We start from the raw sequence: 23,055 nt of genomic DNA, 5'->3' as shown, positions 1-23,055 counted from the left end.
GTATATATTTATGGATATATGTATACACATATATACATACATAGGCATATATGTATAGACAAATATAGGTATGTAGAGACAGGTGGTAGGATAATAGATAGAGTGCTTGTTCTGAAGTCAGGAAGACATGAATTCAAATCTAGTCTCAGATATCTATTATTAGTTGTATGACACTGGAAAAGTCATTTAACTCTCATTTGTATTAGTTTTCTCAATGGTAAAATTGAGATGATAAAAAGAATTTGTGTTGCAGGGTTGCAAGGATCAAGTGAGAAAACTTTTATAAAAAGAACTAAGCACAGTATATGGCATATAGTAGGTAAACGCTTATCCTCTTTCAGTTTCACACACACATCATATATAATATACTTTGGAATGATACAGTATGTATCAATGAAGTAGAATCCAAATTTAATAATAGACAAGGAGCAGACAAGGAGAATTTGAAAAATTGCTCAGTAATGCTAACGACTGTATGCTTCTCATTCCTTGAAATAACAGACATATCTTGAAAAACATCAATATCCTTTTGCTGTGTAATGGGTTTGGAGTTAACTTCAGAGTCAAGAATACTTGGGTTCAAATCCTACCTCTGAAAAAGAGTAGGTGTAACCATGGTTAAGTCATTTCATGCCTCGATGTCCACAAGAAATTTTCTGATTATAAATTTCAGAGCAGGTGCCAATCTAAATTAGTAGAGGGAGTTTTCTTATCAGGAGACCCCTATGTCACTGAAATCACAGGGTCAGGTTTGGGTTTGTTTTTTTTTTTTTTGAGAGAGTCTAGTTAACTCTACCTTGCCAATGTTTCTCTTGATGCTCTGTGCTTGAGAATCATGGAATATTACAGTCTCTGAAGCATTAAAGTTGAAGGTTACTTCAATAGCTACAGAGGTAGACATGGTAAGTACCAATAGCCTATACAATTTTACCACTGAAATGACACACAAGATATATTATAGAATGTATAATTAATAGGTAGGAAAATAGGTAGGCTGCATATCTAGCAAGAGTAAGAGATAGTAGCAGGGCATTCCACGTACCCCATTGGTACTATACGTTGTCATGACACAGAAGAATCTTTGGCAAGTTTAATGTACTTCCTTTGTATATTTCATGACAGCACATGAGAAAACATCATGCAATATGAAAAGATGGGGATGGATTATGATTTCTACCACTGGAATGAGTATTTAAATCAAAGAAACCATAAATCTATTGAAATGAAATATTTCTCAATCAATAGATACTAAAGTAGTATTAGCATTTTATTAAGTATCTTGCTGCCTTTCTGGAGGCAGGGACTTTTGAAATGTAAGATCTCTGAAGGCAGGGGCAGTTTTGCTTTTGTCTTTGTATCTTCAGTAATTAGAACAGTGCCTGGCACAAGGAAGTTTAATGAATGCTTGTTGGTTGATTGATTCATTAGTAACAATGTAGCTACTATTGTGTAGACATTTGTGAATTTTTTTGATGTTAAAAAGAAAGTCGAGAAACACAAGGTAAAATTCTGTCAAGATTGCATCAAGTTTTAAGGTTCCAAGATGATTTGATACTATGACCTCCCTGATATATGATGATAAACTTAGAGGAAATCACTTAACAACTATTTATTGAGTACTTAAGGGAATCTAAAGCATAAGTGCTACCTCCAAGAAGATATAAGGAGTTACAACTGGAATAACTTTAAATATCTTGTTCAGATCTTTCAATTCTCAGTTGAGATGTTGAGACTCAGAAAAGGGAAGGTCCTTGCCCAAATTCAGAAATCTATTTAAAGTCAAATCCAGTCTACCCAAATATCCAGGCCAAGGCTCTATCCACTAGTTTAAATATGTACACATAGATAGTTCACCTACAATGCTGGGTTATTTAGAATGAATGCTAAATTAGTGGTAAGAACAATTATTTTGGTAAGACTCTTTTCCTTTTTTAAGCCAAATACCAAATAAATCTAATTAAAGAGATAATCAGTGAAACTACATTATGCTAAGAGATACCATAGACAATAAAGGAATATTTTAAAAGTACAGTAAGTTTCCCTGACAAAAATCTCATTTCTTTTTATTTTATTTTATATGCTTTCAGTGTTCTACAATCACTTCCATATAACTTAGATTTTTTTCCCTCCCTCACCCTCTTTCCCTCCTCCTTCCCCCTCCCTCCCCAAGATGGCATACAATTTTATATAGTTTCTATACATGCATTCCTACTAAATACATTTTCACCTTAGTCATGTTGCATAGAAGAATTGAAATGAATGGAAGAAATCCTAAAACACACCAAAGCATAATAAAAAAAGAAAATGATCTGCTACATTCTGTGATCTAATTCCATAGTTCGTTCTCTGAAGGTGGAAGGCATTTTGCCTTAAGAGACCATTGGGGTCAAGATGACAGAATAGAAAGATACACATATGCTAGCTCCTAGCCCACAGCCCATAAAATACCTGTAAAGAAGAACTCTCAACAAATTCTGGAGCAGCAGAAGCCACAGAACGACAGAGTGGAAGAGATTTCTGTCCCAAAGAGACCTGAAAGACGGAAGAGAAATGTCTGTCCCACCAGACCCAGAGCAGAGCCCAGCTCTGCCTTGGCCATGCAGCACCAAGAGGAGCAGATCCATGGAAGCTTCAGGGACTGAATCTCCAGTGGCAGTGCAGATCCCTCAACCCACAAGTGCCAAAGGTCAGTGAGAGGGTCTTTTTGGCTGGTCAAGAGGAGAGTGGGATGTCCCCATAACTCAGGTCTCCTCAGGAGGCAGCAGTAGAGGGAGCTGTAGATAGGGCTCCCAAAGCAGGCAGTAGCCCACATCCATTGTTGAAGGTCTCATCAGAAAACCCTTGAGGGAACTGAACCTGGTGTGGCGGCCCTGCCCCCACCTGAACAAGTGATCTTAATTTCACACTGAATAACAGCCCTCCCCCCACCAAAAGCCCTGAGGCTTGGTAGAAGCTCATTTGAATTTCAGCCCCCTGTGTTGGCTTGGCATAGCTGGAGGCCAGGAGGTTGAGGAGAGAAAACTCAGAAGTCAAGTAACTGGTTGGGAAAATGCCCCCAAAAGGGAAAAAACTAAGACCATAGAAGGTAACTTTATTGGGGAACAGATGAGTCCCCCCATCCTTTCATATGAAGAAGAACAAGGCATACTGTCAATGGAAGTCAAGGCCTCTGCCTCCAAAGGGAACTTAAACTGGGCTCAGGCAATAGAAGACCTTAAAAAAAAAGTTAGCAGCTTACTAAAGAAGAAACAAAAAAAAAAATGCTGAGGAAAATAACAGCTTTAAAAAGAGGCTAACTCAATTGGAAAAAGAGGTCCAAAAAGCCAACGAGAAGAAGGAGGTTTTCAAAAGCAGAATTAGCCAAATGGAGGAGAAGGTTCAAAAGCTCACCGAACAAAATAATTCATTGAAAGAGAGAATTGAGTTCAGGGAAACAAATGACTATGACTTAAACCAAGAAGTTAGTAAACAAAACCAAAAATTTGAAATAATAGAAGATAATGTGAAACAACTCATTGGAAAAACAACTGACCTGGAAAATAGATCCAGGAGAAATAATATAAAAATTATTGGACTACCTGAAAGCCATGATCAAAAAAAGAGCCTAGACATTATCTTCCATGAAATTATCAAGCAAAACTGCCCTGATGTTATAGAATCAGAGGGCAAAATGGATATTGAAAGAATTCATCAATCACCTCCTGAAAGAAATTTGAACAGAGAAACTCCTAGGAATATTGTGGCCAAATTTTAGAGTTCCCAGACCAAGGAGAAATTAGTGCAAGCAGCTAAAAAGAAACAATTTGAGTACTGTGGAAATACAGTCAGGATAACACAGGCTCTGACAGCTTCAACATTAAGGGATTGAAGGGCTTGGAATGGGATATTTCAGAAATCAAAGGAACTGGGATTGAAACCAAGAATCACCTACCCAGCAAATCTGAATATAATACTTCGAGGGAAAAAGTGGTCATTCAGTGATATAGACGACTTTCAAAAATACATGTTGAGGAAAAGACCAGATCTGTATTTAAAAATTTGACTTTCCAAGACAAAAATCAAGAGAAACATGAAAAGGTAAACAGAAAAGAAAAATCATAAAAAACTCTCTAAAGCTGAACTGTTTACACAACTTCATGGAAAGAAAATATTTTTAACTATTGAATCTTTTCTCAGTATTTGAGGAGTTGGAGAGATTGTACATACACACACACACACACACACACATAGATAGAGAGTACAAGATGTGTTATATCAGAGAAGATGATATCCACACACACAAACAAAATAAATAAATAAATAAAATAAAAATTAAGGGGTGAAGGAGGAAAATTCTGGGAAGAGAAAGGGAGTAATAGAACAGGGCAGGCTACAACTCATAAAAGAGATAAGAAAAATCTTATTCAATGGAGGCAATAAAGGAGAAGGGGAGAGGGGAAAAATAAAGCTACTCTCCCCACATATGGCTGAAGGAGGGAATAACATGCTCACTAAATTTGATATGAAAATTTATATCACACCATAGGAAAGTAGGAGAGGAGGTGACAAGTGGAGCAAAGAGAATGTTGGAAGGGAGGGCAAGTGGGAGAAGGGAGTCAATAGAAATAAACACTTTTGAGAAGGGACAAGGTCAATTGTAGGGGGGAAAATAAGGGCGGGGATAGGGTAGGACAGAGGGCAATATAATTAGTATTACACGACATAATTATTGTGGAAGTCTTTTGCAAAAGAACACATATTTAGTCTGTACTGAATTGCTTCCCTTCTCAGTGGGCCTAGGGAGGGAAGAGGGGAGGGAGAGAAGGTGGAATTCAAAGTATTAGAAACGAATGTTGTAAATTTTTATTGCATATAATCGGGAAATAAGAACTACAGGGGTAGGGGTATGGAAATTTATCTTGCCCTGCAAGAAAGAGAGAAGATGGGGATAGGAGGGGGGTGAGGTGTGATGGAGGGGAGGGTACATTGAGGGAAGGAGTAATCAGAATGCAAGGTATTAGGAAGAGGGGGAAAGGGAGTGATGTGGAGAAAAAATTGGACATGTTACAAAGGAGGTAAAAGCCATTTGTATTAAAACAATAGACTGAATTAATTACTGAGAATAAATCAATGACATCTTTAGTTTGGAGAAAAGAATTTCAGCCTAAATTTCCTAGAGGAAGGTAACCTCAGGTAAAATTTGGCATTGATGGAAAACTCAAGGTTTTAATGGTAAATTTGATTTTATGATTGCCATTTAATCAGGAACTAGAACATGTATAGAAAGGCACATAAGCCACTTAAAACTTGCCTCAAAAGACATTCCTTAGCCAAAGTGAAGCCATAATCATATTTGAAACCTGGTTATTGGAACTTGCTATTTTTTAGATGCTATGGGACTATTAAGTGACTGTTCTTCTGAGTCTAACTCCAGGTATGGGTAGCAAGAAAGGTGATCTGAGCCTCCAATCCATGATAAGTTGATGAGATGCCAGTATGAACTGCATAAGGGGATCTCAAGGGAAGGGTGGGAGAGCAGCTGTTCAGCATGGGCTGAGGTGGGAGTCTCCTGACTCAATTTCCCCACTGACACCTGGCATACTTTAAGCCTGACTGAATGCAAGTGGATAATCTAATCCTGCCTGGAACTGACATGAAGTTGGGGAAATATTGTATACCTGCAATATTCCTAATCTTGGTGGCAATTTCCTATAGTCAAAAGATTTGTAAGCTTAATACTAGATCTATTCAATTGTAGATTATTGGTAGGGGAACATCCAAGGTTGTCTAAAATTAAGCTTTTAGGCATAGGACTTTAGACCAACAACAATAAGTTAGGGTCCTTTAATTCTTAGTAATACTGCAGAGACAATTAAGTCAAGAGCTTGTGAAGTTAGCAACATAAACATTGTTTGTGTCTCAGTTGGTTAATGCTTAAAAAAAAAAATTCTTTTGTGGTCCATATTGTAAATGCTTTAAAAAGAAGTATCACCTGACCAAAAGTTTGAATTGCTTTATCTGTTATAAACTGTGTTAAAAATAAATAAAAAAAGGGAGACCATTGGGAATATTTTAAGTCCTTGCATTGCAGTGAAGTTCTAGGTCTGCTAGAAAAAATCCTCACACACTGTGATGGTTGTTTTCATGTATAAAGTTCTCCGAGTTCAGCTCCTTTCATCAGTTCATATAAGTCTTTCCAGGCCTCTCTGAAGTCTTCCTATTCATCATTTCTTACAGTACAATTGTATTCCATTACATTCATTTACCACAATTTATTCAGTCATTCCCCAACTGATAGGCATCCCCTTGATTTCCAGTTTTTGGCCACCACAGAGTGCTGCAATAAATATTTTTGTACATATGGGACTCTTTCCCATTTTTATGATCTCTTGGGGACAAAGACGCCATTTCTTAAATATATAGGAAGTTGATTAAGATTTATTTTTTTAAAAAGTCATTCCCTACTTAATAAATTGTCAAAAGATATGAATAGGCAATTTTCAGAAGAAGAAATTAAAGCTTTGTAGAGTCATGTGAAAAAAATGCTCTAAATCACCACTGATTAGAGGAAGGCAGATTAGACAACTCTGAATTACCACCTCAAAATGATGAAAAATGATACATGTTCGAAGGGATGAGAGAGAATACATATATTAGTGAATTACTGGTGGAGCAGTGACATGGTCCAAACATTCTGGATAACATTCTTGAACTATGCCCAAAGCTCTATAAAACTTTACAGACTACTTGACCCAGCAATGCGAGTACTAGATCTGTACTCCAAAAATTTTAAAGATAAAAAAAAGAAAACATTTGAGTATAAAAGTATGGCAGCTCTTTTTTGTGGTGGCAAAGAATTGGAATTTGAGGGGATGCCAATTATTTGGGGAATGGCCGAACAAGTTGTGGCACATGATTATTATGGCATACTATTGTGCTAAAAGAAATGATGGGGGGGGGGGGTAATTTCAAAACAAAACAAAACATGCCAAAATCTATATGATCTGATTGAGGTGAGAAGAACTGAGAGATGTCTCTGCACAGTTATAGCAATGTTATAATGAAGATCAACTGTGAAATATCTGGTTACTCCAATCAATACAATGAATAATCCAAGGCAATTTCAAAGGGTTCATGATAAAATAAAATATTATCTACCTCTAGAGGCATAACTGATGAATTCAGTGCAAATTGAAGTATAATTTTCTGATTTTATTTTTTTTTGCTTCCCCCATACATAGTTAATATGAAAATATATTTTGCATGATTTTGCAAGTCTAACTGATAACATATTATTTGCCATCTCAGAACCTTCCTACTTACTTGCATGGACAAGTCATTTGACATCACAGAGGTATATCTTACTCATAAAACAAGGATTTAGTGAGGATCAAATCTGTTTAACAAAAATAATTCTGAAGAACATAAAGCACTATATGAATACCATCATTATTATTATTGTCACCACCAAAATCATTCTATTCTTCTTGTCTTTCTTCTTTCAGTGGGGTTTATATATAAACTACCATGGGATGAATAGCTATTCTGTTATTTCATTTTTAATATTCCATATACTATTCAATATGTAGATAAAATAGCTACATTTTGCTGTTGAATAAAAGAATCAGATATATCTCATCCTTCATAGGCTCATTGAAAGCATCCTCAGTCCAATGACAGTAGTGAACAGGACAACAGGGATGATACGCACCTTATCTTTTTCCCACACAGTTTTGCTCACCTCTGCTTTATTTTGAAAGCTTTTCCTTCTATGTAGTTTTTTTTTCATTCTATGTAGTTTTTTTATTCCATATAAAGTTTGAATATTTGACATGGGAACATTTATTAAAATCGTTGTTCTCAAGTTTTTAAGGTGTTGTCCAAGCAAATGTAGACAATCATTCAATTCATGATAATGTTTGATTTGAGTAGAGTTTGTTAATTGGATTCTCAAAGATGTTTTGAGGCCTCTGTGAAGATTTGCCATATATCAGTTTATGAAAGATAACAAACTTTTAAAATATGATCCTAGGGACCAGGTCTTATTAGTGAGGTATTGGGTAGCACTAAACGTTTTCTTAAATCATTTATAGTGAAGGCAGATTCAAGATGGTGGAGTGAGAGCATCTAAGCTCTAAGACAAACTCCTTCTGATATCTCTAAAAGGAGAATCTGAGCAAATAGTAGAAGAATCCAACAGGAGACAGAGTGTGATAGATTTCCATCCCTTGCAAGGTAGACAAGAAGGACATGTTGCATAGGGAAGGAGGAGCACAGAGCACACAGGCTGTACCAATGCAGAATCCACCATAGCAAAGCTGAGCAGGAAGCCCCAGGGAGTCTGAGGCAGAAGTAGAACTGCAGATTCTCAAATTATCACCCAAGGACAGGAGTCCAGTGAAACTGAGCAAGAGAGAACCCCAGAATCCCAGGTAACAGCAACAACTACTCCTGAGAATATCAGCCCACAAATTAAATGTCTGTAAGTCACCTACTTCAACTTCCAGGAGCCAAGATAGTGGAGCAATTTGTAAATGCTATTCCTCTCCCATTGTGACCTTGAAAAACCCAGATAATATTTCCCCAGGAAAAATCCTGGAACAGTGGGAAGAGAAGAAGGGATAAACAATCTTTTAGACCCTTAGGTTAGAAAAATCACAAAGAGGGGTCCCTCTTGGGTTGAAGGAGACCAGTGTAGGACCACAGTTGTTCCAGACAGCTCCACCTCACCTGGTCAGGTGGAAATACTGAACCCCAGGGGTGTGGAGCCCATAAGTGCCAACACCAGGATCCCAGGTGTGGCTCAGCACAGCCAGGGGAATTGGAAAGACACTAGCATAGGCGATGTTCACCAACCACTGAGCTTACCTATGCTCTTGTTCAGGAGACAAGACCTCCTGTGGACAGACCACCCCTACTCAAACTTAACTCAGCTAGCTCCAGGGTAACTCCAGAGAAACTCAGAAAGACTTCGCCTTGTCACACCAGTCAGCTCAGCACCAGGTAAGCTGCAGCATTTTAGCTTCAAGCTGAAAGAACCAGAGGCTACAATAAACAAAGCCTCAGGTTCTAAGTACAAGAACCGTAGAACAGAGGCTCCTGTGCCCCAGAAGCAGAGATCTACTTTAAAATCCAGGAAAAGGGTGATCATCATGAGCAAAAAGCAAACCAGAAAAGATCATAGTATCTTTCTGTGGGGACAAGGACCAAAGCATGACTACCAAAGAGGTCAGCATTGAGACTGTACTTCCTTCTGAAACTTAAGAAGGGAAAATGAATTGACCTCAAACCCAAAGAGCATTTTTGGAAGAGCTCAAGAAGGATTTTAAAAGACAAATTGGATAAGTAGAGAAAACTGGCCAATGGTTTTAAAAATATGAAAAAAGAAATCATGTAAAAATTTAACAGGCAAATTGGACAAATGCAAAAGGAAGTGCAAAACCTAACTGGAGAAAAATAACTCCTTAAAAGGAATAACTGGATAAATGGAAAAGGAGATGCAAAAGTTAGCTGAAGAAACAATCTATTAAAAATTAGTATTGGGCAAGTAGAAGGTAATGGCTCTATGAGACATCAAGAATTAGTCAAACAGAATATAAAGAATGAAAAAGCAGAAGAAAATGTAAAATATCTAATTAGAAAAACAACTGACCCAGAAAGCAGATCCAGGAGAGATAATCTAAGTATTATTAGTCTACCAGAAAGCTATGATGCAAAAAAGAGCCTGGACAATATCTTCCAAGAAATCATCAAGAAAAAATGCACAGAGGTCCTAGACCCAAAGGGTAAAATAGTCGCTGAAAGAATCTACAGATGACCTCTTGAAAGGGATCCCATACTGAAAACACCAAGGAATATCATTGCCAAATTCCAGAATTATTATGTGAAGGAAAAAATATTGCAAGCAACCAGAAACAATTCAGATATCAAAGAACTACAGTCAGAATTACCAGGACCTTGCAGTCTTTTACATTAAAAGATCAGAGGGATTGAAAAAAAACAAAGCAACTTGTTGTTCAATATGGGCATACTGTTTGCATCCCTATAAGAAGAGAAGATACTTGTCAATCTTAACAAATATACAAATACTTGTATATTTATTATGATATTTAAAAGGGATATACATAGACAGAGGAAGTGGGTATAAATTAAATGATGGGATGATAAAAATGTAAATCAAGGTTGTAAAGGGATTTCAATGGAAGTTATGAAAAGGAGGAGGCAGAAAAGGTAAATTACATTATAGGAAGACGCACAAATATATATTTCAGTAGAGGGAAAAAGGGGAGGGTGATGAGCATTGTTTGAGATTTACTCTGATCTGATTTGGTTCAAGGAGGGAACAACAAACTCAGTTAAGTATAGAAATCTAAGTAACTCTATATGCAGTAGGAGGGGAAAGGGAAAAGAAAAGGGAGGGGAGACTAAAAGGGAGGAAGTCATAAGGGAAAAGGGGAGTAAAAGGGATGAGGTGCTCAAAGGAAGGAAGACTGAGGAAAGGGGTGGACAAAAATTAAAATTTTATTGTGTAGGGAAAGGGAGAAGGAAAGATTAAAACCATGAAGTGGGGAGGAGGGAGAGGATAGAGGGAAAGACACAGTAATCTAAACTGTGAATATGAATGGGATGAAGTCTCCCATAAAAGAGAGGTGGATAGCAGAATGGATTAAAAACCATAATTCAACACTATGTTGTTTACAAAAAACACATGTGAAATGGGGAGATACACACAGGTTAAAGTTAAAAGATTGGAGAAGAATATATTATGCTTCAGCTGATGTATAATAAGCAGGGGTAGCAATCCTAATCTCAGACAAAGCAAAAGAAGAAATAGATCTAATCAAAAGAGATAAGGAAGGAAACCATATCCTACTAAAAGGCACCATATTACAAGAAACAATATCATTACTAAGCATATATGCTCCAAGTGGTAGAGCATCCAGTTTCTTAGAGAAGAAGTTAAGAGAGTTACAGGAAGAAATAGACAGCAAAACTATACTAGTGTGGGACTTCAAACTTCCCCTCCCTGAACTTGATAAATCTAACTTCAATATAAAAAAGCAAGAAATTAGGGAAGTGAATAAAACTCTGGATAAGGTAGATATGATAGATCTCTGGAGAAAATTGAATGAGGATAGAAAGGAATGCATCTTTTTCTCAGTGGTACACGGCACATGTACAAAAATTGACCATGAACTAGGGCACAAAATCCTCACAATCCAGTGCAGAAAGGCAGAGATAGTTAATGCATCCTTATCAAATCATATTACAACAAAAATTATATGTAACAAAAGGCCTTGGAAAGATAGAACAAAAATTAATTGGAAACTATATAATGTAATCTTAAAGAATGAGTGGGTTAAACAACAAATCATAGAAAATATATTAACCACTTCATTCAAGAGAATGACAATAATGAGACAACCTACCAAATCTTATGGGATACTGCAAAAGCAGTTCTTAGGGGAAGTTTTATATCTTTGAATGCCTACATGAATACAATAGAGAAAGAAGAGATAAATAATTTGGGCATGTAGCTGAAAAGACTAGAAAAAGAACAAATTGAAAATCCCCAAGTAAATACCACATTAGAAATTCTGAAAAGCAAAGGAGAGATTAATAAAATTGAAACTAAGAAAGCTATTGAACTAATTAAAAAAAACAAAGGCTTGGTTTTATGGGAAAAAGACAATGAAATTGATAAAACTTTGGACAATTTGATGAAAAAAGAAAGAAGAAAACCAAATTAACAATTTCAAAAATGAAAAGGATGAACTAACCTCCAATGAGGAGGAAATTAAAACAATATTGAGAAATTATTTGGCCAAACTGTATGCACATTAATTGGACAATCTAAATGAGATGAATGATTTTTAAAAAAAAATATAAATTGGGTAGGTGGAGCCAAGGTGACTGAGCAGAAGGATGGACCTGCTGTAGCTCTCCCCCTAAAGCCCATAAAATATCTCTAAAAATGACTCTAAACAAATTCTAGAGCAGCAGAAGCTGCAAAAATGACAGAATGAAAGAGATTTTCAGCCCAACACAGCCTGGAAGACCAGACAGGAAGGGTTTATTGCACAGAACTCAGAATAGAGTGCAGCCCAGCCTTGCCTGCACAGCACAGCTGGGACAGGACTGGAGAAGGTTTCAGGGCACGGAATCATGGGCAACAGCTGTGGTTCCTGGATTCCTCTACCACAAATGCCAGAGACAGCTTCAGAAGTCACTGAAAAAGCTCTTTCACCTGGATGAAAAGGGAGCAGGATCTTGCCGTAGCCCTGGCCCCAGGCAGCTGCAGCATCCATTTTTGGAGCCATTGACATAAATACCCTTGGGGAATGAAATGGCTGATTTGAATCTGAGCCATGAGTGGTGGCACTGGGGTGAGGAGGACAACTGACCTAATGGAGCTGGAGGCAGTTGTGGAAAGGGAACCCTATTCAAAGATCCTGGGCAGAAAAGCTTGTGGTTGCTCTCAGACCAGAACACAGGAGAGGAGAGGAGTAAACTCCTCTCCCTTGATTGTGCCACCTTGGAGGAACTGAGAACTTACAGGCCTCTAGAGTATACCCTGCATTTGACAAAGGACTCCAATGTCAAGTAACTGCCTCGGAAAATGTCCAAAAAATGGAAAAAAATAAAGTTGCTTTCTTGGTAAACTGGTATATTCCTCCATCCCTACAGATGACGAAAAACAAATCATACCATTAGAGGAAGACATGAACGCAAAGGCTTCTTCATCCAGAACCTCCAAAATAAATTTACAATGGTCTCAAGTCATGAAAGAGTTCAAAAGAGATTTTTGAAAATCAAGTAAGAGAAATGGAAGAAAAACTGGGAAGAGAAATGTGAGCAATACAAGTAAATCATGAAAAGTGAGTCAACAGTTTGCTAAAGGAGACTCAAAAAATACTGAACAAAATAATATCTTTAAAAATAGATTAACTCAAATGGCAAAAGAGGTCCACAAAGCCAGTGAGAAGAAAAATGCTTTAAAAAGCAGAATTAGCCAAATAGAAAGGAGGTTCAAAATCTCACTGAAGAAAATAGTTCTTTAAAAATTAGAATGGAACAGATGGAATCTAATGAATTTATAAGAAACCAAGAAATTACAAAACAAAACCAAAAGAATGAAAAAATTGAAGACAATGTGAAATATCTCACTGGAAAACCAGCTGGCCTGGAAAATAGATCCAGGAGAGACAATTTAAAAATTATGGAACTACCTGAAAGCCATGATCAAAAAAAAGAGCCTAGACATCGTCTTTCATGAAATTATCAAGGAAAACTGCCCTGAGATTCTATAACCAGATGGTGAAATAAATATTAAAAGAATCCACTGATCACCTCCTGAAAGAGATCTGAAAAGAAAAACTCTTAGGAATATTGTAGCCAAATTTCAGAGTTCCCAGGTCAAAAAGAAAATACTGTAAGGAGCCAGAAAGAAACAATTTTAGTATTGTGGAAATAAAATCAGGATAACACAATGTCTAGCAACTTTTACATTAAGGGATTGAAGTCCTTGGAATATGACATTCCAGAAGTCAAAGGAATTAGGATTAAAACCATGAATCACCTACCCAGCAAAACTGAGTATAATACTTCTGGGAGGGAAATGGTCAATCAAAGAAATAGAAGACTTTCAAGCATTTTTAATGGAAAGACCAGAACTGAACAGAAAATCTGACTTTCAAACACAAGAATCAAGAGAAGCATGAAAATGTAAACAGGAAAGAGAAATCATAAGGGACTTACAAATTTTGAACTGTTTACATTCTTCCATGGAAAGATAATGTTTATAACTTTGGAAAATTTTCTCATTATTTGGGTAGCTGAAGGAATTATATTCACATATGCAGACAGAGAGCAAAGGGAGAGTTGAATAGAAAGGGTCGATATCTAAAAAAATAATATTAACGGGTGAGAGAAATATATTGGGAGGAGAAAGGGAGAAATGGAATGGGTCAACTTATCTCTCATAAAAGAGGCAAGAAAAAGCTTTTTCAATGGAAGGGAAAAGGGGGGACATGAAAGGGAAAAAGTGAAGCTTACTCTCATCACATTTGGCTTAAGGAGGGAATAACATGCACACTTCATTTGGTATGAAAATCTATCTTACACTATAGGAAAGTAGGAGAGAAGGGGATAAGTGGGGTGGGAGAGGATAGAAGGGAGGGCAAATGGAAGGAGGGAGCAATAAGAGGTCACCACTTTAAGGAAGGGACAAGATCTAAGGAGAGAATAGAATAAATAGGGGGAAAGATAGCAAGGAGGGAAATATAGTTAGTCTTTCACAGTATGACTATTACAGAAGTCTTTATCAAAACTACATATATGTAGCCTATATTGAATTGTTTGCCTTCTCATTGGAGATGGGTGGAGTGGGAGGAAGGGAGACATGTTAGAACTCAAAGTTTAAGGAATGAATGTTAAGAATTGTTTTGTTCATGCAATTGGTACCTAAGAAATACAAATAATGGGATATAGTAATCTGTCTTGCCCTACAAGTAAAGAGAGAAAATGGGGATAAGGGAAGGGAGGGGTGTGATAGAAGGGAAAGCATATTGGGGGAAAGGGTAATCAGAATGCATGGTGTTTCAGAGTGGGGGAGGGGAGAGATGGGGAGAAAATTTGGAACTTAATGTCTTGTGGAAATGAATGTTGAAAACTAAAAATAAATAAATAAAATTAAAATTTAAAAAGGAAAAGATGGGAGGAAGGAGGGTTGAGGGAGGTGGAGAAAATGTAATATAAATGGAAGTGACTGTAGAAAACTTAAAGAAAATAAATTAATTTTTAAAAAAGCATTATAAATAGATAGCTTGTAGTAATGCATTTACAATTAGTATAGTTTCATTGTATAATCTATACTAGTTTTGTCTAGGTTCCTTAAGGATATCTCTTCTGCAATTTTTGTGCTAAAGGCCTGTTCATGAGCTGCCATCATAAACCTTTCCTTTTTCATAAACCCCTCCATTTCCATAAAGAAAATGGCATAGCATGGTTATTTTTTAATGCTTATTTTATTGCCACATTGTTGGTTTCATTTGTTGACATGTTGTCCATCGTGGACATTTGCAGTAATTTTTATACCTTGTTTCATAGGCTCCATCTGGTGATATACTATTTTTGCTTACATTTGACAAATCCAATGTCATCTACATATTATTGGGCTATATCATTGCATAGTGTACTATTGCACCATGTCTGATGGTTTCAGAGGTGTTGCTAAAAGGTTTTCTTCTCTTTATCTTGTCTACCAAGAATATCTATCAATTTTATTATTTTTTGATGAGGAAATAGTAATAATTCTATAGGTCCCCATAGGTTAAGGAGAAATTATTCTTAATAGTTATGGGATACAGATTCCAAAATGGATCAGTGGGTCATAGTAGACCATTGAACAAGTGTACTTGATTTTTACTCAATTGTCATTATGAAAATTCCAATAATACGGAATTGTAGATATTACTAGGAATGATCCCTATGCAATTTAGCACTGGTAAGATATTTCTGGATGTATTTCTCCCCTTTTTAAAAGCAATGAGGACTTATGGGGGCCAACATGGAGGAGTAAGGAGTAAGTTCTACATCACTGTCCCTCTCCCATTCTTATCCACAAACAGCCATAAACTAGCACCCCAGAAGAGATCCTGGAGTAGTGGAGCCAGTAAAAACACAAAATGAACCAGTCTTTTGATCCTTAGAAGATCAGTAAATAAGATCCATATTGCTCATGTAAAAGGGGAGTATAGTCCTGGACAGAGTCCCAGCAGGCCAAAGATGGGCTCCAATTCAACAAGCCAGGAGGAGATAATGAACTGCAGAGTGGTGAAACAAGAAAATGCCAACACCAGAGCCCCTACCTTAGCACATCTGGTGGAACTGGCAGATTCCAGCTCAGAGAACTACTACACGCTCCATCAGACCATGGGGTGGGTAGGCATCCTCCAACAGACAAAACTTCCTGTGCTTCAGCATAGCCCTGATGACACAGAGAAAATTGTCAGCTGACCTCAACATATGCCAGACAACACCATTATGACCCCAAATCATCACCAGGTAAGCTGTCAGACACCTACAGCCTACTGTGGCCAGCACCTGCGTTCCCAGGGCACACAGTTAGTAGCCAGGCCCCTGAATTCCAGCAGAAGATGCTTGAGACAGTGCACCCTGTGGTAGTCAACTTTACAAACCACAAAATAGACAAACAAAATGAGCAAAAATCAAAAAATGAAAGAACAAGTGTAGAGAATTATTATGCAGCCAGGGAAGATCAAAACACACTCAGAAGAGAGCTATATTTTCAGTAGAACTAAATCTAGAACTCAAAGGGGAATATGAATTGGTCTCAAGCACAAAAAGCTTTATGAAAGAGCCCAAGAAGGAATTCAAAAGGCAAATAATAGAGGTAGAAGAAAAATTTGGAAAATAAACAAGAGGTATGCAAGAGAAAGTCATCAGCTTGGAAAAAGATGGACAAAAATTGCATTTAGGAAGAAATTCTCTAAAAAATACAAGTGGTAAAATGGAAAAAAAATCCATTGAAGAAAACAACTCCTTAAAAAGTAGAACTAGATAAATGAAAAAGGAGGTACAAAAGCTAACTGTAGAAAACAATTTGTTAACAACTAGAACTGAGCAAATAGAAGCCAATGACTCTATGAGACAAAAATCAGTTAAACAAAATCAAAAGAATAAAAAAATATAAGAAAACGTAAAATACCTCATTGGAAAAAACAACTGACCTAGATAATAGATCCAGGAGAGATAATTTAGGAATTATTGGTCTACCTGAAAGCCATGATAAAAAGGAGCATCAACAAGACAGTCTTTCAAGAAATTTTCAAGGAAAACTGTCTGAACATCCTAGAACCAGATGATAAAATAGTTATTGAAAGAATTCACCGATCACCTCCTGAATGAGACCTAGAAAGGTAGCTTCTGAGGAATGTTGTAGCCATGTTCCAGAATTACCAGATCAAGGAGAACTTTTTGCAAGAAGACTGAGAGAAATGATTTAAATATCATGGAACCACAGTCATGCTTATGTAGGACTTAACAGCTTCTTCATTAAAGGATATTCTGGAAGGCAAAAGAACTTGTATTAAAATCAAGAATCACTTATCCAGCAAAACCAAGTAAAATTGTTCAGGGAAAAAGATGGACATTCAAGATGGCGGAGTGAAAGCAACGACTCACCTAAGCTCCTGGAAAAACTCCTTTGGATATCTCTGGGGGGAGAGTCTGACCAGACTTTGGAGGTGTAGAATCCAGTGGGAGACGGACTTTGACAGATTCGGAGCCCAGGCTGGACTGGAAGGTCCACGGGAGGGATCTGTTCCGCGGGGGTAAGACCCCGGCGCACAGCGCAGTGCGGTCGGCGCGGCAGGGCGGAGGCGACCCGAGGGTCCCGAGAGTGGCGGGCGAGACCAGCGAAGCAGGAGATAAGCCAGGCCGAGCCAACGATATCAGCGCAACAGCCTTTGAAATCTTCAGCCTAAAGACGGGACTTCAGTGGGTCACTACTTGAACATCCAGAAGCTGGGATGCCGGAGTGATCAGTAAGTGCTCTCCCCTCCCCCCCGATGACCGTGAGGGAACCATAAAATTCTTCCCCAGATTGATCCTGGATCAGTGGGAGCAGCAGAAGGGGGCGGGTGGTCTCATAACACCAGAGGCTGGAGAGGTGGCAAAGGGGGATTCTTCCTACCGTGGTGGAGGCTGTCTGGAGGGACAGACGACCCAGGGCAGAGAAAAATTCGCACTGAGACCCAAGCAAGCCTCAGCCCGGGAGACGAGCCCCAGGAGGGGCGGGAACACGCATTAGCCTCTAGGCGTGCCCCAGCCCTCCAGGGGAAAAGGGAAGACAATAGGGAAGCTGGGATCACCATACCCCGGACCTTGCCTTTGCCTCAGGCCAGCTGAGGAGATATCCTGAGACCAGACCACACCTCCCACACACCTATCAAGCTAAACCCAGGGTTGATCTGGGAAACAACAACAACAACAACAACAACAACAAAAAAGCCTGCTTTTAGCCTAGACAAACATCAACTCAACTTGAAGATCTGTACCTTCTGACTGAAAGAACCAAAAGCTACAACACTCAGCCAACATCATGAATCGGAAAAAGCAGACGAAAAGTGAAAAAACCATAGAATCTTTCTATGGGGATAAGGACCAAAACACAAACACCAAAGAGGTCAGAGCTGAGACTGTACTTCCATCTGAAACCTCAGATGGGACTATGAATTTCTCGCAAGCACAACTAGATTACCTGGAACGTCTGAAGAAGGATATAAAAGAAAAACTGGCCAATGATTTTAAAACCATAAAAAAAGAATTCACTGATGAGAACATCAATCTGAAAAAGAAAATTGAAGAAATGGAAAAGGAAGTTCAAAAATTAACTGGAGAGAATAATTCCCTAAAAGGAAGAGTTAATCAAACGGAAAAGGAAACTCAAAACCTAATAGGGAAAATTGATCAGATGGAAAAGGAAACCCAAAACCTAACTGGGAAAATTGGTCGAATGGAAAAAGAAGTACAAAAATTAAATGGAGAAAATAGCTCCTTAAAGGGAAAAATTGGCCAGATGGAAAAGGAGATGCGAAAGCTAACTGAAGAAAACAATACGATCAAGATTAGAATTGGGCAAGTAGAAACTAATGACTCAATGAGGCAACAAGAATCAGTCAAACAAAATCTAAAGAATGAAAAGATAGAAGAAAATCTAAAATATTTAATTGGAAAAACAACTGACCTGGAAAATAGATCCAGGAGAGAAAATCTAAGAATTATTGGCCTGCCAGAAACCCATGATGAAGAAAAGAGTCTGGATAATATCTTCCAGGAAATCATCAAGGAAAACTGCCCAGAAGTACTAGACTCAGAGGGCAAAATAGTCATCGAAAGAATCCACCGTTCCCCACCGGAAAGGGATCCCAAACTCAAAACCCCAAGAAATATAGTTGCCAAATTCCAGAGCTATCAAGTGAAGGAGAAAATACTACAAGCAGCCAGAAAGAAACAATTTAAATATCAAGGTCACACAGTCAGGATCACACAGGACCTTGCAGCTTCTACATTAAAAGATCGAAAGAATTGGAACCCAATATTCCGTAAGGCAAAGGAGTTGGGACTCCAACCGAGGATCAACTACCCAGCAAAGTTCAGCATAACATTTCAGGCAAGGAGAAAGTCATTCAACAAAATAAGGGATTTCCAGAGCTTCCTGACCAAAACACCAGAACTCAATAGACAATTTGATCTTCAAATGCAGGTCTCCAGAGAATCATAAAAAGGTAAACAGAGGGGAAAAAACAAAAACAAAAACTTGCAACTCAATTAGGGCAATCTGTTTACCTCCCTGTAAGGGAAGATGATACCTGTTAATCTTGAGAACTGTGCAGCTATTATGATAAAAGGGATATATGTAGAGGGAAAGGGCATAAAGTAAATGATGTCATGGCAAAAATATGATTTAAGTATGAGAAGGGAATGTAATAGGAGGTGTGGAAAGGGGGAAGCAGAAAATGGCAAATTATATCACAGGAAGAAGTACAAAACCATAGTAGAGGGAAGGAGGGGAGGGAGATGAGCATTGTTTGAGAGGTACTCTCACCTGATTTGTTCAAAGGAGGGAACAATAACCTTAAGCAGATAATCCTAACTAGCTCTATAGGTAGTAGGAGGGGAAGGGGGAAGAAAGGGGAGGGTGGCTAAAAGGGAGGAAAGAAGCAATAAGAGTAAAGGGGACTAAAAGGGAGGGGGGCTAAAAGAAGGAGGGGAAGGCTGCAGGAGGAGGGGGAGAAAAGTGAATACTATTGAGGAGGGGAAGGGAGACGGGAGAGTTAAAAGCACAAATGGTGGGAAAGAGGGTGGAGGGAAATACACAGATTGTAATCATAACTGTGAATGTGAATGGGATGAACTCTCCCATAAAACGGAGACGGATAGCAGAATGGATTAAAAGCCATAATCCAACAATATGCTGCTTACAAGAAACACATTTGAAACGGGGGGATACACATAGGATAAAGGTCAAAGGATGGAGCAGAATATATTGTGCTTCAGCTCATGTAAGAAAGGCAGGAGTAGCAATCCTAATCTCAGACAAAGCAAAAGCAGAAATAGATCTAATCAAAAGGGATAAGGATGGAAACTATATCCTACTAAAAGGCACTATAGACAATGAAGCAATATCATTACTAAACATGTATGCTCCAAGTGGTATAGCATCCAGATTCTTAGAGGAGAGGTTGGGGGAGTTGAAGGAAGAAATTGATAGCAAAACTATACTAGTGGGGGACCTCAACCTCCCCCTCTCTGAACTAGATAAATCCAACCTTAAAATAAACAAGAAAGAGGTTAAGGAGGTAAATAAAACTCTGGATAAGGTAGATATGATAGATCTTTGGAGAAAATTAAATGGGAATAGAAAGGAATATACCTTATTCTCAGCGGTACATGGAACATTTACAAAAATTGACCATGTACTAGGACATAAAAATCTCACAATCCAGTGCAGAAAGGTAGAGATAATCAATGCATCCTTTTCAGATCATAATGCATTAAAAATTACATGTAATAAAAGGCCATGGAAAGAGAAACCAAAAATCAATTGGAAACTAAATAATCTAATTCTAAAGAAGGATTGGGTTAAAGAAGAAATCATAGAAACAATCAACAACTTCATTCAAGAGAATGACAATAGTGAGACAACATACCAAAACTTATGGGACACTGCAAAAGCAGTTATTAGGGGAAGTTTTATATCTCTGAATGCTTACATAAATAAAATAGAGAAAGAGGAGATCAATGACTTAGGCTTGCAGTTGAAAAAGCTAGAAAAAGAACAAATTGAATATCCCCAAGTAAATACCAAATTAGAAATACTGAAAACCAAAGGAGAGATTAATAAAATTGAAATAAAGAAAACTATTGAATTAATAAATAAAACCAATAGTTGGTTTTATGAAAAAACTAATAAAATTGATAAACCTTTGGTTAATCTGATCAAAAAAAAAGAAAGAAGAAAACCAAACTACTAACATTAAAAATGAAAGGGGTGAACTCACCTCCAATGAGGAGGAAATTAAAACAATAATTAGAAACTACTTTGCCCAACTTTATGCCCACAAATTCGATAATCTAAACGAGATGGATGAATATTTTAAAAAATACAAATTGCCCAGATTAATAGAAGAGGAAGTTGAATACTTAAACAACCCCATCTCAGAAAAAGAAATTGAACAAGCCATCAATGAACTCCCTAGGAAAAAATCTCCAGGGCCAGATGGATTCACAAGTGAATTCTATCAAACATTTAAAGAACAGTTAATTCCAATACTACATAGACTATTCTTGAAAATTGGGGAAGAAGGAGTCCTCCAAAATTCTTTCTATGATACAAATATGGTTTTGATACCCAAACCAGGAAGAGACAAAACAGAGAAAGAAAATTATAGACCAATTTCCCTAATGAATATAGATGCAAAAATTTTAAATAAGATTTTAGCAAAACGAATACAGCATCTTATCACGAGATTAATACATTATGATCAGGTAGGATTCATACCAGGACTACAGGGCTGGTTCAATATTAGGAAAACTATTAGCATCATCGACCACATCAACAACAAAGCTAACAAAAACCACATGATTATCTCAATAGATGCAGAAAAAGCTTTTGACAAAATACAACATCCATTCCTACTAAAAACATTGGAGAACGTAGGAATAAAGGGAACTTTCCATAAAATAATAAGCAGTATCTATCTAAAACCTTCAGCAAGCATTATATGCAATGGGGATAAGCTAGATGCATTCCCAATAAGATCAGGGGTGAAACAAGGTTGTCCATTATCACCACTATTATTCAATATGGTACTAGAAATGTTAGCTGTAGCAATTAGACAAGATAAAGATATTCAAGGAATTAGAATAGCCAAAGAAGAAACTAAGTTATCACTCTTTGCAGATGATATGATGATTTACCTAGAGAATCCCAGAGATTCAAGTAAAAAATTACTTGAATTAATAAACAACTTTGGCAAAGTTGCAGGGTTCAAAATAAACCCACACAAATCCTCTGCATTCCTATATATTAGCAACAAAGTTCAACAGCAAGAGATAGAAAGAGAAATCCCATTTAAAGTTAGGGTAGACAGTATAAAATACTTAGGAGTCTACCTGCCAAAACAAACCCAGGGACTATATGAACACAATTACAAGACACTTTTTGCACAAATAAACTCAGATTTAAGTAAGTGGAAAAACATTAGTTGCTCATGGGTAGGCCGTGCTAATATAATAAAAATGACAATTCTACCCAAATTAATATACTTATTTAGTGCCATACCAATTAAACTATCAGACAATTACTTTCTAGAGCTGGATAAAATAATATCAAAATTCATTTGGAAAAACAAAAGGTCCAGAATATCAAAGGGACTTATGAAAAGAAATGCTTGGGAAGGTGGCCTAGCGCTACCAGACCTTAAACTGTACTATAAAGCAGCAATTATCAAAACCACTTGGTATTGGCTAAGAAACAGAGAGGTAGACAAGTGGAATAGACTTGGCACTCAAGATGCAGTAGGCAAGGAATATAGCAACCTTCTGTTTGATAAACCCAAGGACCCCAGCTTCTGGGATAAGAACTCATTGTTTGACAAAAATTGCTGGGAAAACTGGATAACAGTGTGGCGGAAATTAGGCATAGACCCATACCTGACACCGTACACAAGAATAAAGTCCAAATGGGTACATGATTTAGGTATAAAGATTGATACCATGAATAAACTGGAGAAGCAAGGAATAGTGTATTTATCAGATCTATGGAGAAGGGAAGAATTCTTTACTAAAGGAGAGATAGAATGCATTATGAAATGCAAAATGGATAACTTTGAGTACATTAAACTGAGAAGTTTTTGCACAACCAAACCCAATGCAACCAAAATCCGGAGGGATGTAGTAAATTGGGAAAAAATTTTTACAGCTAAGCTCGGGGATAAAGGCCTCATTTCTAGAATATATAGAGAACTGACCCAAATGTATAATCATACA

The 23,055-nt window shown here is 37.4% G+C and overlaps 1 long non-coding RNA gene across 1 annotated transcript in view; it reads right to left on the bottom strand.

Moving 5' to 3' along the window:
* LOC140524425 (uncharacterized) overlaps positions 1 to 15,954 on the bottom strand; it is a 73,699-nt gene extending 57,745 nt beyond the window's left edge. The window contains exon 1 of the long non-coding RNA XR_011973717.1: positions 15,849 to 15,954. This is a non-coding gene — a long non-coding RNA (uncharacterized lncRNA). The remainder of the gene's footprint in view (positions 1 to 15,848) is intronic.
* Positions 15,955 to 23,055: the final 7,101 nt, after the last annotated feature.

The sequence above is a fragment of the Notamacropus eugenii genome, chromosome 1 (assembly GCF_028372415.1).
Source record: "Notamacropus eugenii isolate mMacEug1 chromosome 1, mMacEug1.pri_v2, whole genome shotgun sequence".
Taxonomy (NCBI): domain Eukaryota; kingdom Metazoa; phylum Chordata; class Mammalia; order Diprotodontia; family Macropodidae; genus Notamacropus; species Notamacropus eugenii.
Note: the sequence above shows the minus strand (reverse complement) of the source record. Positions and strands in the feature narration are given on the sequence as shown.